The 15,462-nt window shown below is 44.1% G+C and overlaps 1 protein-coding gene across 1 annotated transcript in view; it reads left to right on the forward strand.

The window, feature by feature from the left end:
* The window catches only part of LOC128831111 (cytochrome P450 7B1), a 193,316-nt gene that overhangs the window by 66,877 nt on the left and 110,977 nt on the right, over window positions 1–15,462 (forward strand). The window lies entirely within an intron of this gene.

Consider the following 15,462-nt stretch of genomic DNA (forward strand, 5'->3'; position numbering starts at 1 on the left):
ACCCCAAAATCCACGGGGAATCCATTCTGTGAGGATACCACATCCCTCCTCCCACAATTGAAATGATTTAGGAAAAATTGTCTAGTGGGTGAATGCTGCAGAGATTTTCTCCCCTCAGGGCTCTACCTGAGCAATTTGCATTCTCCTTTCCTTCTCTCACCTGCCCCTCCAGCCCCCAGCCTCCACAGACAATGAACTAGACTTCAAAGGAAAATTACTTAAAAAGAGATAGTTAATTCAGTTTAGCCTAACAACTTTTCTGTACTTTACAATGTGAACCAAGAATAATGACAAGAGAAACACGTGATAGGTGAAATAGCATAATAAATATAACTGAAAGTCCCAGAGTTTGAAAAGAATAATTAACAAATAAAGTAAGATTTCTTTCCAGATCCCTAGTTTTGCTCAGCTTTGCTTACAGAGTCACTTCTTTGTGAATCATATGAGAAAATTAAATGAAGGTTAATCCAGTGGATTTATTTCAAAGCTTCCTATTGGCCCCAGTGGGAAAATTCTAAAGCTAATAGTTATACGTCAAACTCAATTCAAAGCTGAATAGGTCCATATTATAAATAGATGAGAGTAAATTATTTAGCTGTGAAGAAATCACAAGTCTAGGGTGTATCTCTAGGCTGAACAAAAAAATTGACAAATCACTCTTGAGATATTGCAGAATTTTATCTAAATATTTTCAGATAAGCATCCAAAGTTCATCCTTCTTTTAGGTCAGGGGTTGGCAACCTCTGGCACATGGCTCACCAGGGTAAGCACTCTGGAGGGTCGGGCCAGTTTGTTTACCTGCCGCGTCGGCAGGTTCGGCTGATCGCGGCTCCCACTGGCCATGGTTTGCCATCCCAGGCCAATGGGGGCAGGGGGAAGCAGCATGGGCCGAGGGATGTCTTGGCTGTGGCTTCCTACCGCCCCCATTGGCCTGGAGCGGCGTTCCCACCCTGCTCCAAACAGCCTACATGTGCTTTTTGCACTTTGGCTTTATTGGAAACTGAACCATAAGCCTCAGCCTCAGTTTTCTCCCAAAGTCTTGCTGTAGCTAGGGTCTCCTGCACTACTTCCTTGTCTCTTCTATAATTTCCTCTCTCATATCCTTATATAGTTAACAAGTGGGACCTGTGGGAGTGAGTCAGTAGAACTTACCGGTACTTAGGGCTTGTATTTACTGCAGAGTTAACTTGAATTATAACTTCAGTGCTGCCCCTAACCCTTAATGCAAAGTAATCATAGAATCATGGGACTGGAAGGGTCCTTGAGAGGTCTTCTAGTCCAGTCTCCTGCACTTCAGGCAGCACTAAGTATTATCTGGACCATCCCTGAGAGGTGTTTGTCTAACCTGCTCTTAAAAATATCCAGTGATAGAGATTCCACAGCCTCCCTCGACAATTAATTCCAGTGTTTAACTACCATGACAGTTTTTCCTAATGTCCAACCTAAACAGTCCTTGCTGCAATTTAAGCTCATTGCTTCTTGTTGTGTCCTCAGAGGTTAACGAGAACAATTTACCTCCCTCTTTTTAACAATCTTTTATGTACTTGAAAACTGTTATCATGTCCCCCCTCAGTTGTCTCTTCTCTAGAGTAAACAAGCCCAATTTTTTCAATCTTCTCTCATAGGTCATGTTTTCTAGACCTTTAATAATTTTTGTTGCTCTTCTCTGGACTTTCTCCAATTTGTCCACATCTTTCCTGAAATGTGGTGCCCCAGAACTGGACACAATATTTCAACTGAGGCTTAATCAGTGCGGAGTAAAGCGGAAGAATTACTTCTTGTGTCTTGCTTACAACACGCCTGCTAATACATTCCAGAATGATGCATATTGGAAAACATGATCCCAACTATACACACAAAATGAAGGGGTCTAAATTAGCTGTTATCACTCAAGAAAGCAATATTAGAGTCACTGTGGATAGTTCTCTGAAAACATCCAATCAATGTGCAGAAACAGTTAAAAAAGTTAACAAAATGTGAGGAAACATTAGGACAAGGATAGATAATAAGACAGTAAATATCATAATGCCACTATATAAATCCATGGAATGACCACATCTTGAATACTGTGTGCAGTTCTGTTGGCCCCATCTCAAAAAAGATATATTAGAAAGGAAAAGATACAGAGAAGGGCAACAAAAACAATTAAGGGTATGGAACAACTTCTGTATAAGGAGAGATTAAAAAGACTGGAATTGGTCATCTTGGAAAAGAGATAACTAAAGGTATAGAGGTGTATAAAATCATGAATGATGTGGAGAAAAAGAATAAGGCAGTATTAACATAACATAAGAACCAGGGCTACCCAATGAAATTATTAGATAGCAGGTTTAAAACAAACAGAAGAAAGTACTTCTTCACACAGTGCACATTCAACCTGTGGAACTCATTGCCAGGGTATGTTGTGAAGGCCAAAACTATAATTGGATTAAAAGAAGAATGAGATAAGTTCATGGAGGATAGGTTCAACAATGGCTATTAGCCAAGATGCTTAAGTTGGGAACTCTGTTCTAGGTGTCCCTATGCCTCTGACTGCCAGATGCTGAGAGTGAACAACACAGGATGGATCACTTGATGATTGCCCTGTTCTGTTCATTCCCTTTGAAGCATCTGGCTTTGGGAGATAGGATACTGGGCTAGATGGACCATTGGTCTGACCCTGTATGGCCATTCTTATATTCTAAGTCCTGTCCACACACAAACCCCCTAAACTTGAGTGTAATGGTCATATTTTGAAAATCTGCACAAGCCACTCTGAGTAGCATCTCACTTTGGTAAGTCACATGAGGCAGAGCTTATTTTGTGGATGGAACTTGGAAGAGTGTCACATCTTTTTTCCCCAGTCTAACTCCTGCTGGAGAGAGGAAGGTTCTGGATCCTGGTACCCTGTTAAGTAAGACCCCATCAGCAAGAGCAATGCTTTGGTGTGCTCCCTGTCTTCACAACGTATTTCAAATTCAAGGTCCAGTGATCCCTGTTGTTGTCATAGTACAGTATCTGGTTTTCTGCCTGCCTTTTCCATGACTACAAGCTGGTCTCATTGCTCCTAGACCTAGAGAGTGTTTCTTGGAGCCCAGGGGGGATCAAAAGTGTTTTCAGCCTCTCCTTTTGTCTACTAGCCAGTTTTGAGCTCTTCACTTGCTTTTTTACATGTATAATAATAAAAGCCGAGAGCAATGTCCAGGAGTTTCCATATGCATAGGTGGTCCAAATAGATTCTGCCATCCATAGTAGCTCATGTGTGACTACGGCCTGGTCTACACTAGGCGTTTATGTCGAAGTTAGCGCCGTTACATCGAATTAACCCTGCACCCGTCCACACCGCAAAGGTATTTAGTTCGACATAGAGGTCTCTTTAATTCGACTTCTGTACTCCTCCCCGACGAGGGGAGTAGCGCTAAATTCGACATGGCCATGTCGAATTACGCTAGGTGTGGATGGAAATCGACGCTAATAGCTCCGGGAGCTATCCCACAGTGCACCACTCTGTTGACGCTCTGGACAGCAGTACGAGCTCGGATGCTCTGAACTGCCACATAGGAAAAGCCCCGGGAAAATTTGAATTTGAATTCCTTTTCCTGTCTGGCCAGTTTGAATCTCATTTCCTGTCTGGACATCGTGGCGAGCTCAGCAGCACTGGCAACGATGCAGAGCTCTCCAGCAGTGATGGCCGTGCAATCTCAGAATAGAAAGAGGGCCCCAGCATGGACTGATCGGGAAGTCTTGGATCTCATCGCTGTGTGGGGCGATGAGTCCGTGCTTTCCGAGCTGCGATCCAAAAGACGGAATGCAAAGATCTACGAGAAGATCTCTAAAGACATGGCAGAGAGAGGATACAGCCGGGATGTAACGCAGTGCCGCGTGAAAATCAAGGAGCTGAGACAAGGCTACCAGAAGACCAAAGAGGCAAACGGACGCTCCGGATCCCATCCCCAGACATCCCGTTTCTACGAGGCACTGCATTCCATCCTCGGTGCGGCCGCCACCACTACCCCACCAGTGACCGTGGACTCTGAGGATGGGATAGTGTCCACGGCTGGATCCTCGGACATGTTAGCGGACGGGGAAGATGAGGAAGGAGATGAGGAGGACGAGGCAGTCGACAGCGCTCACAACGCTGATTTCCCCGACAGCCAGGATCTCTTCATCACCCTTACAGAGATCCCCTACCAACCCTCCCCAGCCGTTACCCCGGACACAGAATCTGGGGAAGGATCAGCCAGTAAGTGTTGTAAAAATCTAAACATTTATTTGTAACAGAACAGGAATATTAACAATTTAAAAAATGGGTTTCTCATGATTAGTTTGATTAGCTTAACGGTTCAGTCATGGGCAGTGCAACTATTGAAAAAAAATCTAGCAATGTCCGGTTTTGCATGATTGTCCTGCCCAAGCCGCTCTACTGGTTAGTCACTGCTACAGCAGCTACAGTAAAATGCGGTCTATATGTCCGGGGATGGAGCAGAAATCCTCCTGTGACATCTCGAGGAAGCTCTCCTGGAGGTAATTGGAAATCCGCTGCATTAGGTTCTTGGGGAGAGCGGCCTTATTGGGTCCTCCGTAGTAGGACACGTTGCCACGCCACGAGACTATCAAGTACTCTGGAATCATTGCTCTGCACAGCATGGCGGCATACGGCCCTGGTCTTTGCAGGCTTTCCCGGAGCATTCTCTCTTTCTCGCTGTCAGAGATCCTCATGAGGGTGATGTCGCTCATGATGACCTGCTTTGAATGAGGTAGGGGAATGTTAGTGTTGGGACTGCTTTGCCGTTCCTTTACAGAACTGTAACCGCTGGTTTGCAGCCACGCGGTGGAGGCGGGAGAGGGGCAGCCGAAAGGGATCGTTCCCGGGGACAGCCGCGAGGGTGTGGGACAGGAGCAGACTTCCTGCTTGCCGAATTGCTGGCAGCAGGGACTGACATTGATTTCAATGTGAAATGAGGCCATTGCTAATATTAAAGTTTTAAGCTGCCACAAGTCTACGGCTTACCATGTCTGCCTGCAACAGAAATTCCGTTCTCCTGAGAGGCTTCTCAAATGTGCTGTAGAAGACCCCAGGCACTGAATGCGAAGGCCGAGAATTCGACCTTGTGCTGAGTGCGCATGTGAGAGGTGCTGTGCATGGTCTTGTTAACAGAGAAAGACTATGTTCTTTGTTCACAACTACATTTATCTTTCTGAGGAATTCACTCCCTTTTTCCCATTCCCACAGCCCCATCTGCGACTGTCTCACAACCTAGCCTGTCATCACACTCCCAGAGGCTAGCGCGGATTAGGCATAAGAAGAAGAGGACACGGGAGGACATGTTCTCGGAGCTTATAGCCTGCTCCAGAGCCCAGGCAGCACAGCAGACCCAGTGGCGGGAGAACTTGACCCGAATGCACCAAGCCAACATGGATCGGGAGGAGAGGTGGCGTCAGGAAGACCAGCAGGCGACTCAAACCCTGCTTGGACTAATGAGGGAGCAAACGGACACGCTCCGGCGCCTTGTGGATGTTCTGCAGGAACGGAGGCAGGAGGACAGAGCCCCGCTGCAGTCCATCTCTAACCGCCCTCCCCCGCCACCAAGTCCCATACTCCCCTCACCCAAAGTGCACAGAAGGAGAGGCGGCAGAGTCCCTGCTAACTCTCACTCCACCCCTGCAGAGAGCTCGAGCAGCAGAAGGCTCTCATTCCCCAAAATTTGACAAGTTCTTTCCTTCCCGCCTGACACAAGCCCCCGTCCAAGTTTCACTTTCCCAGTTCCATGTTTGGTTGATAATAAAAAATACGTTTCTGTTAACTACTGTTTCCATCATGTTCTTTTGCAGGAGGGGGGGATAGGGGGTTGGTAATTCGACAGGACAGTCACCTTTGGCAGGGTATATAGTCGGGGGCAGGCACAGCAGCAGGGCACATACATAGTTCAGTGATGCAGTGACTAGTTACCCTGGTTAGTCTGGGAGGTTGTTTTCATGTTATGTGGTGGGGGGTGGGTTGCTCTGTGACTTTGTGGCAGGGGAGGGCAGTTACAGATCTTAAGCGGCGATCCTTAGGCAGGATCACAGAGCCACACAGCAGGGGATCTGTAACCGTCCTCCCCCTGCCACAAAGTCACATAGACCCCCCCATACACACAGTCCCTATCAGGAGGGGTGACAGGCTCCGTTGAAACAACCATCCCACCGCAGCGGAGCCTGTCAATCCTTGAGTTTAGAAGCTGCATTCGCGCCACTACAGTACACCCGCTCCGCACCACAGTCTGCGTCCCAGTTTTAAAAAATTCCCGCGAATACAGTATTAAAGAAAACGGTGTGCTTTAACAAAGTAGAACTATTTTTATTTTGAAATGTGTGTTGGAAGTGGGGTGAAGGGGGTATGTAACTGGATAGGATAGTCAACATTAACTGGGCAAAGAAATGGGGGCAGGTTTAGCTTCTCAATACACAAACTTTAAAGTCACAGGTTACCCTGCTCACTCAGGAACTTTGCTTTCAAAGCCTCCCGGATGCACAGCGCTTCCCGCTGGTCTCTTCTAATCGCCCGGCTGTCTGGCTGTGAGTAATCAGCAGCCAGGCTATTTTCCTCAACCTCCCACCCCGCCATAAAGGTCTCCCCCTTGCTCTCACAGAGATTGTGGAGCACACAGCAAGCTGCAATAACAATGGGGATATTGGTTTCGCTGAGATCACAGCGAGTCAGTAAGCTTCTCCATCTCCCCTTGAGACGGCCAAAAGCACACTCCACCACCATTCTGCACTTGCTCAGCCGGTAGTTGAAGAGTTCTTTTTCAGTGTCCAGGGCGCCAGTATAGGGCTTCATGAGCCAGGGCATTAGCGGGTAGGCTGGGTCCCCGAGGATGACTATAGGCATCTCCACATCCCCAAGAGTTATTTTGTGGTCCGGGAAGTAAATACCTTGCTGCAGCCGTCTAAACAGACCAGAGTTCCTGAAAACACGAGCGTCATGAACCTTGCCCGGCCATCCCACGTAGATGTTGGTAAAACGTCCCCTGTGGTCCACCAGTGCTTGCAGCACCATGGAAAAGTAGCCCTTTCTGTTAATGTACTGGCTGGCCTGGTGTTCCGGTGCCAGGATAGGGATGTGAGTTCCATCTATGGCCCCACCGCAGTTTGGGAATCCCATCGCTGCGAAGCCATCTATGATCGCCTCCACGTTTCCCAGGGTGACTACCTTTGGCAGCAGTACATCAACGATTGCCTTGGCTACTTGCATCACAACAACCCCCACGGTAGATTTGCCCACCCCAAACTGGTTCGCGACTGACCGGTAGCTGTCTGGCGTTGCAAGCTTCCACAGGGCTATGGCCACTCGCTTCTGGACAGTCAGGGCTGCTCGCATCCGGGTGTCATTGCGCTTCAGGGCAGGGGACAGCAACTCACAAAGTTCCAGGAAAGTTCCCTTCCGCATGCGAAAGTTTCGCAGCCACTGGGATTCATCCCAGACCTGCAGCACTATGCGGTCCCACCACTCAGTGCTTGTTTCCCGTGCCCAGAATCTCCTTTCGACGGCATCAACATGACCCATTGCCACCGTGATGTTCTCGGCGCTGGGTCCCCTGCTTTCTGAGAGGTCTGTGCTACTCTCAGACTTCAGGCCATCACCGCGTTGACGTAGCCTCCTCGCCTGACTTTTCTGCATCTGCCTCAGGGAAAGGTGTATGATAAGTTGCGAGGCGTTGAGAGCGGCCACAACTGCAGTGATGGTTGCAGCAGGCTCCATGCTCGCAGTGCTGTGGCGTCCGCGCTGTCACTGACTAGAAAAGTGCGCGAACTGATTTCCCGCCGGCGCTTTCAGGGAGGGAGGGCGGGAGTGATGGACGGATGACGACAGTTACCCAAAAGCACCCTGGAAACCTTTTTTTTACCCAGAAGGCATTTGCGGCTCCACCCAGAATTCCAATGGGCAGCGGGGACTCCGGGAACTGTGGGATAGCTGACCACAGTGCACCACTTCCAATGTCGACGCTTTCCCCGTTAGTGTGGACTCACAAAGTCGAATTACTGTCCTTAGTGTGGACACACACGTTCGACTTTGCAATATCGATTCCAAAAATTCGATTTAAGTAAAATCGAACTACTCTCGTAGTGTAGACAAGGCCTAAGTAATGGATCATTTAGGGCAAAAGCTTGATCCCTTGCTCCTGAGCTGGCAGTTGGCTGGGTTTTCTCTTGAGGCAAAAGAACTAGCTCTTGTAGAAAGCAGACCTTTGTATCTCTGTGGAGCAGCATTTTTTGGCTTATGCTTTTGGGTCATTGATAGGCTGGATATGACTCCCTTCAGAGACCATCTCAAAGGAAGATGGGAATAAAGAAGGAAAAGGTGTATGTGTGGCAGGAGTGGAGGGGTGCTCTCATCTGATCTGGGAGTGGGGCTCAGAGAAGGCTGGGGACTGTTTTCAGTTTAAAAATAGCAAGTCAACATTACTTTAATTGACTGCCAATGTTCCTTTGTACAGTAATTTCTTCAATGTGTGCTTAGAAATATTTTAATGCAAATTAACAATACACTTTGCTATAAAACTTTTAAATAGGTTTCTCAAAAATATGTGGTTTGCTAAGTTTCTGTATCAGAATATTGAATTGATTATGGGTTTTGACAGATCATGTCCCATAAGCTGCATAGCCTGTAGGAAAGAGCCCCTCTACTTTTTTTTTTTTTTTTTTTAAACGTTGCTTTATAAATGGTTTTCAAAACAGTTTCAAGACTAAAGAAGCTGGGACATTGAAATTTACTTTAAAGACCACTGGATCAGGGCTAATGCATGTATGATTTATTAATCAAATGTATGTAGCTGAAAGAAGCCAACTACAATTCACTTACAATTGAGATTTTACCCTATTTTAACGTTATTTTAATGAGCTACAGATTTGAATGTGGGCTTTGTTCATCTGTTGCTTCCACTCAATTGCAGTTTCACCCTAAGAAGACACAAGACAGATTGATCAGGCTTCCAGTCATTGTGAGACTTAAATGAAGTGAACGGGGCCTTATGTTTCAAAACCAAATGAGAGGATTAAAGGGAAAAAAAGGCAGCTCCTAAGTTATCTGTCTGTTTTTCTTAAATTTGATTAAGCTACTTGCGACTAACACGTTTGGTTTTACTGTAAATATAGCCTAGAAATAAATTTTTATGACTACAGGCATCAATCAGCAAGTGGCACTGTGAATAATTAGCTCTTAGAAATGCTTGTTTGCATTGGAAAATTTCTATGATTGCCATTTCTAAAAACGCATTCAGATAATAGAACTGTTCAAATTTTCTTCCAGGTCTAATTGGGATGTATCTCCATGCCAGTGACGACAGTAATAGTGTGAGCAAACTTTGCAAATTCGCTGATTATTTTTAAGTGCTGATTAGTGTTTTATATTTTTTGTGAAAGTAGGAAAATATTTGGAATGAGATTTGTTTAGTAAACTGTATTCATTTTGATTTATACAGTGTGTGTTTATTTTAAACCATGGAGCCCAACTTTGTGCAGTAGAGGAAACCTGTGGAAACTTGCTAAAAGCACTATGACCACACCTGATTTTGCCCAAAATGGAGAAAGTTGCAACCACCCTCATCCTTAATGTAGCGGTGAGGCCTGTGAAGACTATAACCAAGTATTTGATATTCCACCTTAATCAGAACAGCCTCCATTTGGATTAAGATTGTATGATGGGGAGTGCTAATTTCAGTGGGCGATAATGCAAATAACATTGAGGGAAGTCTTTAGCTGCATTGCTGAACTCTCTAGGGCAGTGTTTCTCAACAACCGGTCCGTGGATGGGAACCAGTCCCTGAGGTCTCCCTGATACAGTTTAGGCAAGCAGTCCCTGATATCAAAAAGGCTGAGAAACACTGCTCTGGGCCATATTTCTCTTTGTGGGCTTTACATTAGCCATAAATAGTGCATTTGATTGTATAATACATGTAGATAGAGAAATGTTGTGAGCTTGCAAAGCATGCTAATGTTGATAATGATGTCTTTTCTCCAATATTTTGACTTTCTATTTTGCAACTCAATTTTTAAGGCCTATTAAACCTTAATATTCCAGTGCATAATATCTTTGTTCTTTTTAAACTTGAAAGGTAGAATTTGATACAAGAACTGTGAAGTAGCAAAATGATCTGACGTGTCTGAGCTTGAGCCCCTATTCCTTGCACACTCAGAACTCCCCTTCATTTCAATGGTGACTGTATGTAGGAAATTAATGTATGACACTACATTTATAGATTCTATTGGACTAAGTAGTTTGTAGGCTGTCATCTCACATGGCTTCTTAAATTGAGAGTTTAAATAATCAAAATAAACAGGAGATATCTGTAATATTGACACTTGTAGCAGAAAACGTAAGTTTTAGAATGGAAGTCGAAATGTGAAATGAATAATAATGGTCTTTGAATACAAAACATTTATACATTTAAAACACGGTGCACACATTAATTCTCACTACATCCCTATGAAGTAGATAAGTTTTATTATGAAGATTTGACAAATGGGGAAACTGAGGCAGAGATGTTAAGGGGATTTTCAGACATGCTGAGCTCCCACGGCTTCCATTATCTTCACTTGGAGTTGTATGTATTTGACACCTCTGAAAAATCAAGTCCTAAATCACTTGCCTAAATCCATATGGTCAGTAAGCAGTAGAGCCATGATTAGAATTTAGGGGTGCCAGATGCCTAACATTTTACTTATTCCTTTAGAGCACACTCTAGCTCATTGTCTTATTTAAGTGCTAGATTAATGCATAACAATGTCAGGAAGCAAACTTATAAATGTGGTCATTCTTATTTAAGTTGGATAAGAAAAACTGAGGTGCAACCAAACAATGAGTTGTCATGCAAATATTTAGGACACACTTTATAACTGGATGACTCTATTATTTCAGTGTTTGTTTTAAACAATAATGTGACACACAAAAGGAAACATTTCTTGTTGGTTTGGGTGGTGGGCACTGGAAGACCTGACTCTTTCTCATCCTTTTTTGTGGTTTTATGTAAACTTTACAAGCCAGGTTCTATTTTTTTGCATGTGTGTGCACGTGTGTATGCTCCCATGTCTCCCACTGAAGTCAATGGCAGTAATATGATTTTATCCAAAGACAGAATTTGACCCTAAAAGTTCATTGGGATACTTTTATATAATGTTACGTAGATTTCAATGCATGATATATGTTTTTCTCAGGTACATAAAAATGTATGTGTGCCAATATAATTTAGAAAGAAGGCTTTAATAACAAATGTTTAAATTGATTTTTAGCAACATAAGCAGTCAGTGTTTCATTTGCAGTGTGATACATGGAAGGATGTGTGAAGACAAAAAGCATGTGGTATAATGAAATTTTGTAAAGCATTTGTGTGTGGGGGGGGTTGTTTTTGTTTTTACAGTGGCAGGGTATTCAGCAACAAAGGCAGTGGATATTTCTGTATAGCATCTCTGTGTTAAACAAATTTCTCTTGACATTCAGTATATGTAAGTAACTGAGAATATAGTTCATTTCATTTAGTGTTCAGTCATCTAAAATCAAAGCATTTGGAATATTATTACTTAGCTTTGATAATATACGGTAGATTACTCATTTATAGGCATGCTCTGTTTAAACTGAAGTTTCCATATAACACAGGTTACCAACTGTGTTTGTTATATTATTATTGCCCTCATAATAAGTTCAAGGTGAGGTTTTCAGGCAGTAAGCTGCAAGTCAGTTTTCATATAAACACTTTAGAAAAGCGATCCTGACATCAGCAGCTTATGCAGTCTTCCATCTATAATGTAAATGACTACACCTGCTTTATTTTATCTCTATTCATTATTTAATGGATGTTAATTTAACTTCTCTGCAAATACATGTGAAAAGAGGACAATTGTTCGTACAATAAAGACCAAAAAATAATCCAAAAAACAAACAAAAATAATAACAAAAATACAAGAGAGACCACATTAAAATGATAAACATAAAGGTCTAAGAAGTATCATTATGAGGTTCACAGATACTGTGTTTCAATCAAGCTCAATAATGGCTGAATTCCTATTATGTTTCTCAAGCCTCCAAAAAGACATGGGAAGGAACCAAAAGTTTAAGTCAAATAAAAAGCACTGAAGCCAAGAGCGCATGAATGTATAGCTGGGTAATGGACCTTTCATCTCCTAAATAAAAACAGTTCAATTCAATTGGAACCGAAGTTTCCCCCTTTGAAAAAGTTTAATTTAATGAGTTTCCATTTTATGCGTGGGCTGCTCTTTAATCGATGCTGCTCCATTGAAGTTTTACCCAGTGAAGACACAAGACAGATTGTCCATGCTTGCGGCTATTGTTAGGAGTTGATGAAGTGTATGGGCCCTTATGGTTGATAACAGAAGTAGATGGTCAAAGCCAATAAATAAAACTTTAACTCTGATTGTTAGGTGCTTTATGCTGAAAAGCATTCTATTAGCATGAATCTTTGGTTTTGAAGGACTTGTGAACCCAAAGGCAGCTCATAGCTCTGTCACACAAACTAAGTCAGTCAGACAAGCAGCAATCTGTCCTATCTGATAAACCCAGTTTTGTCTTTAAAATTCTAGACTTCTCTTCAGGAATCAGCATTGTTAATATCTTGACAGACCATTAACTTCATAATACATGTATCTGCTGCACTGTTGATTTATCATAAAAATGTGATGTTTGAAGAAGTTAAATTGTACTGTCCTTGATAGTATCTTAATGATGTAACTACTAGAATGAACAATTTAGTAATTGTAATCCTGTTAGTATTTGGAGAAAATTAGTAAAATATTTTTAGCGACAGCACTTACATGAGTCACAAGTGCACAAGACCCATTTAAAAACTGGATGCATTCTCATTATAGCAAGAAATCATAATATTAACCTAATTTTTCAATGACAGATGAGGTTTAATCTGTAGATACAGCAATGCTAGAGTTAGTCTGACTCACTTGTCACTTAAATTGAATAGATCACTAAGAAGAGCCGAGCAAGTATAAATGCAGTTAAGGTATTCTGTATGTTTAATGAAGTACTGTTACCTCATTGATTTTCATTATGTGGTAAATCAATTCCTTAAATATCTGCTTTATTCCCAATTCTTTTGTGCAACAATAGTTACAGCTTGATTGCAGCAGTTAGCTGCTGCCCCACATTCGGGGGGTGGCATGCAGCGGTGCTGGAAGATATTCAGCCTCAGGGAGGCATCATGCATCCTGGAGTTCCCTGGCCCACGTGGGACAGGGGCGTATGTCTGTAGCAGAGCTGTTCCTAAGGATGGTGCAGTATGTGATGTTTTTAGTTTTTGCCTCCTCAGGAGAGTGAAGGGGATGTAACTGTGTCTGGGTAAAAAAGGAGAATGGCAGGGAAGCTTCTTTGTGCACCTCTCAGCTGTGTGTCCGCACAAGGGCCAAGCAAACTCTAGCCCTTCTGTTCTTTTTAGGTTCTTCTACTACCCTCATCTCTGTAGTATCTGAGCACCTTCCAGAAATGAATTAAGTGAAGTGACTAACATCTGTCACTTGTGGTTCATTCTCTTCCATTCTCTCCCCAGGAGGAGAATTGAGTATGTAGTGTTATATTTTGTTTTGTTAGGTGCTTTGTTGTTTGTTTAAATGCACACACTGCTCTGTGTTTATGTTGGAGAAAACAGGTGGGAGAAGTGCACCTTGCACTTGGAGTGGAAGGTGGTGAGGTTTGTGATAGTCCTGGAGGTGGTGGGGAGTTCATTCCAAGGTCTCAGACCAGCCCCGGAGAAAGCTCTGTCTCCTGCATAAATGAGATTTACCCTTACATTGCAGCAGGGGTGGCTCTAGCTTTTTTGCCGCCCCAAGCACGGCAGGCAGGCTGCCTTTGGCGGCATGCCTGCGGGAGGTCCCCGGTCCCACAGATTCAGTGACATGCCTGCGGGAGGTCCGCCGGTCCCGTGGCTTTGGTGTATCCGTCGCCGAATTGCCGCCGAATCCGTGGGACAAGCGGACCTCCCGCAGGAAAGCTGCCGAAGGCGGCCTGACTGCCGCCCTCGCAAGGACCGGCAGGCTGCCCCCTATAGCTTGCCGCCGCAGGCACGCGCTTGGAGCGCTGGTGCCTGGAGCCGCCGCTGCATTGCAGTGATAATTTAAGTAAAGTAAGACTCTAAAAACAAACGTGGTAATGGCGGGTGAAGTGTTTATTAATACCTCATTCGTTATATTGGGAAAAAATCATTGTATAGTGGCAATGTTTGAGATAACTACTCCAAGGTCAGAACAGTGCCGTAGGTTATTAACCAGAGTTGCACTAGGCAACCTGGGTACCTCTTTACCAGCACGCTGACGTTGGTGGAAACAAATACTGTTTTAAGTTAAAAAGGGCTAAACTATGTCTGCTTTCAGCATGGGTGGGCTAGTGAGGAGAAATGGCTTAGGGAAGAGGAGAATCAGGGCTCTACTGATTGATCTAGCAATTTCTATGTTCCTAACAACCCTCTCCCCCAATCCTAACCCTCCCACAGGAGGTAGCTGTAATGTGGAGAAGTACAGACTCGTCTTCTCTCTCTCTCCTTCCTACACGTATGTACAAAAGCTAGAAAGCATTTGGAGAGGAATTTTTGGATAGACACAAATCCCACATTAGTATGAATGGGAAACATTGATTGATTGATTGATTATTTCACTCCTTGTTTGTTGAACATTAACATTGTGCATGGCCCTGTGCAGATCAGAGCACATTGCTTCCCCTGAGGAATTTACAGTGTTTGAGTTTATAGACCAGATTCACTACCTGACTGCCACTGATGCAGACCCTAGCGTAGAATGCCCAGCATTGAAAAGCGTCTCCAAAGAGAGGTTGTGGGGGCACAAAATAACTGCAACCTTTGCTCTGCTAAGTAGGCTGCTGCAGACCAGTGCATCCCCTAAATGGATGATACTAGCATGTGAGGGGAATGTGGCCAGGGCAGCCAGTGAATGCACTAACTCAGAGCATCCCTCCTGCACTCTCAGTTAGTGGGGCACCAGTGGAGATCTCAAAGAACAAACATTGAAGAAGCCTTCCCCATGTGGAAGCTTCAAGGGAGAGTGCTGGAAACTGCCTAGCCTCCCCCAGGGATGAATCTACTCCTGAGAATGGTGGCACTCCCTGGCACCGGGAGGTGCAATTTGCACCTTCCTAGGAGATTAATCTGTTTGTAAATTGAAAGTATAGGCTCCTCCCATCCACCTCTTCTCAGCCTCCTCCATATGTGAGGATTTTTTCATTCTTATAGATCTGCTCCTGTCCTGTGTGACAGGTTCCTGTAGCTGGTACTCATCTTCAGGCTGTATGGCCCCTGTGACTCTAAGAGCCACTCAGTGCCAGCTGGTAAAGGTTTCACTGCTCTGTGCAAGGAAATCATGACAGGCCTGACAAAGTGAGGTTCTGTATTCTGCCTCAATGTCATTTTAGGGTCTGCAGCCTCTTTAGGCAGCTCTGCATAGTGGCATGCCATGAAGACTGGATTTGGCCTT

The sequence above is a fragment of the Malaclemys terrapin genome, chromosome 2, assembly GCF_027887155.1.
Source record: "Malaclemys terrapin pileata isolate rMalTer1 chromosome 2, rMalTer1.hap1, whole genome shotgun sequence".
NCBI classification, from domain to species: domain Eukaryota; kingdom Metazoa; phylum Chordata; order Testudines; family Emydidae; genus Malaclemys; species Malaclemys terrapin.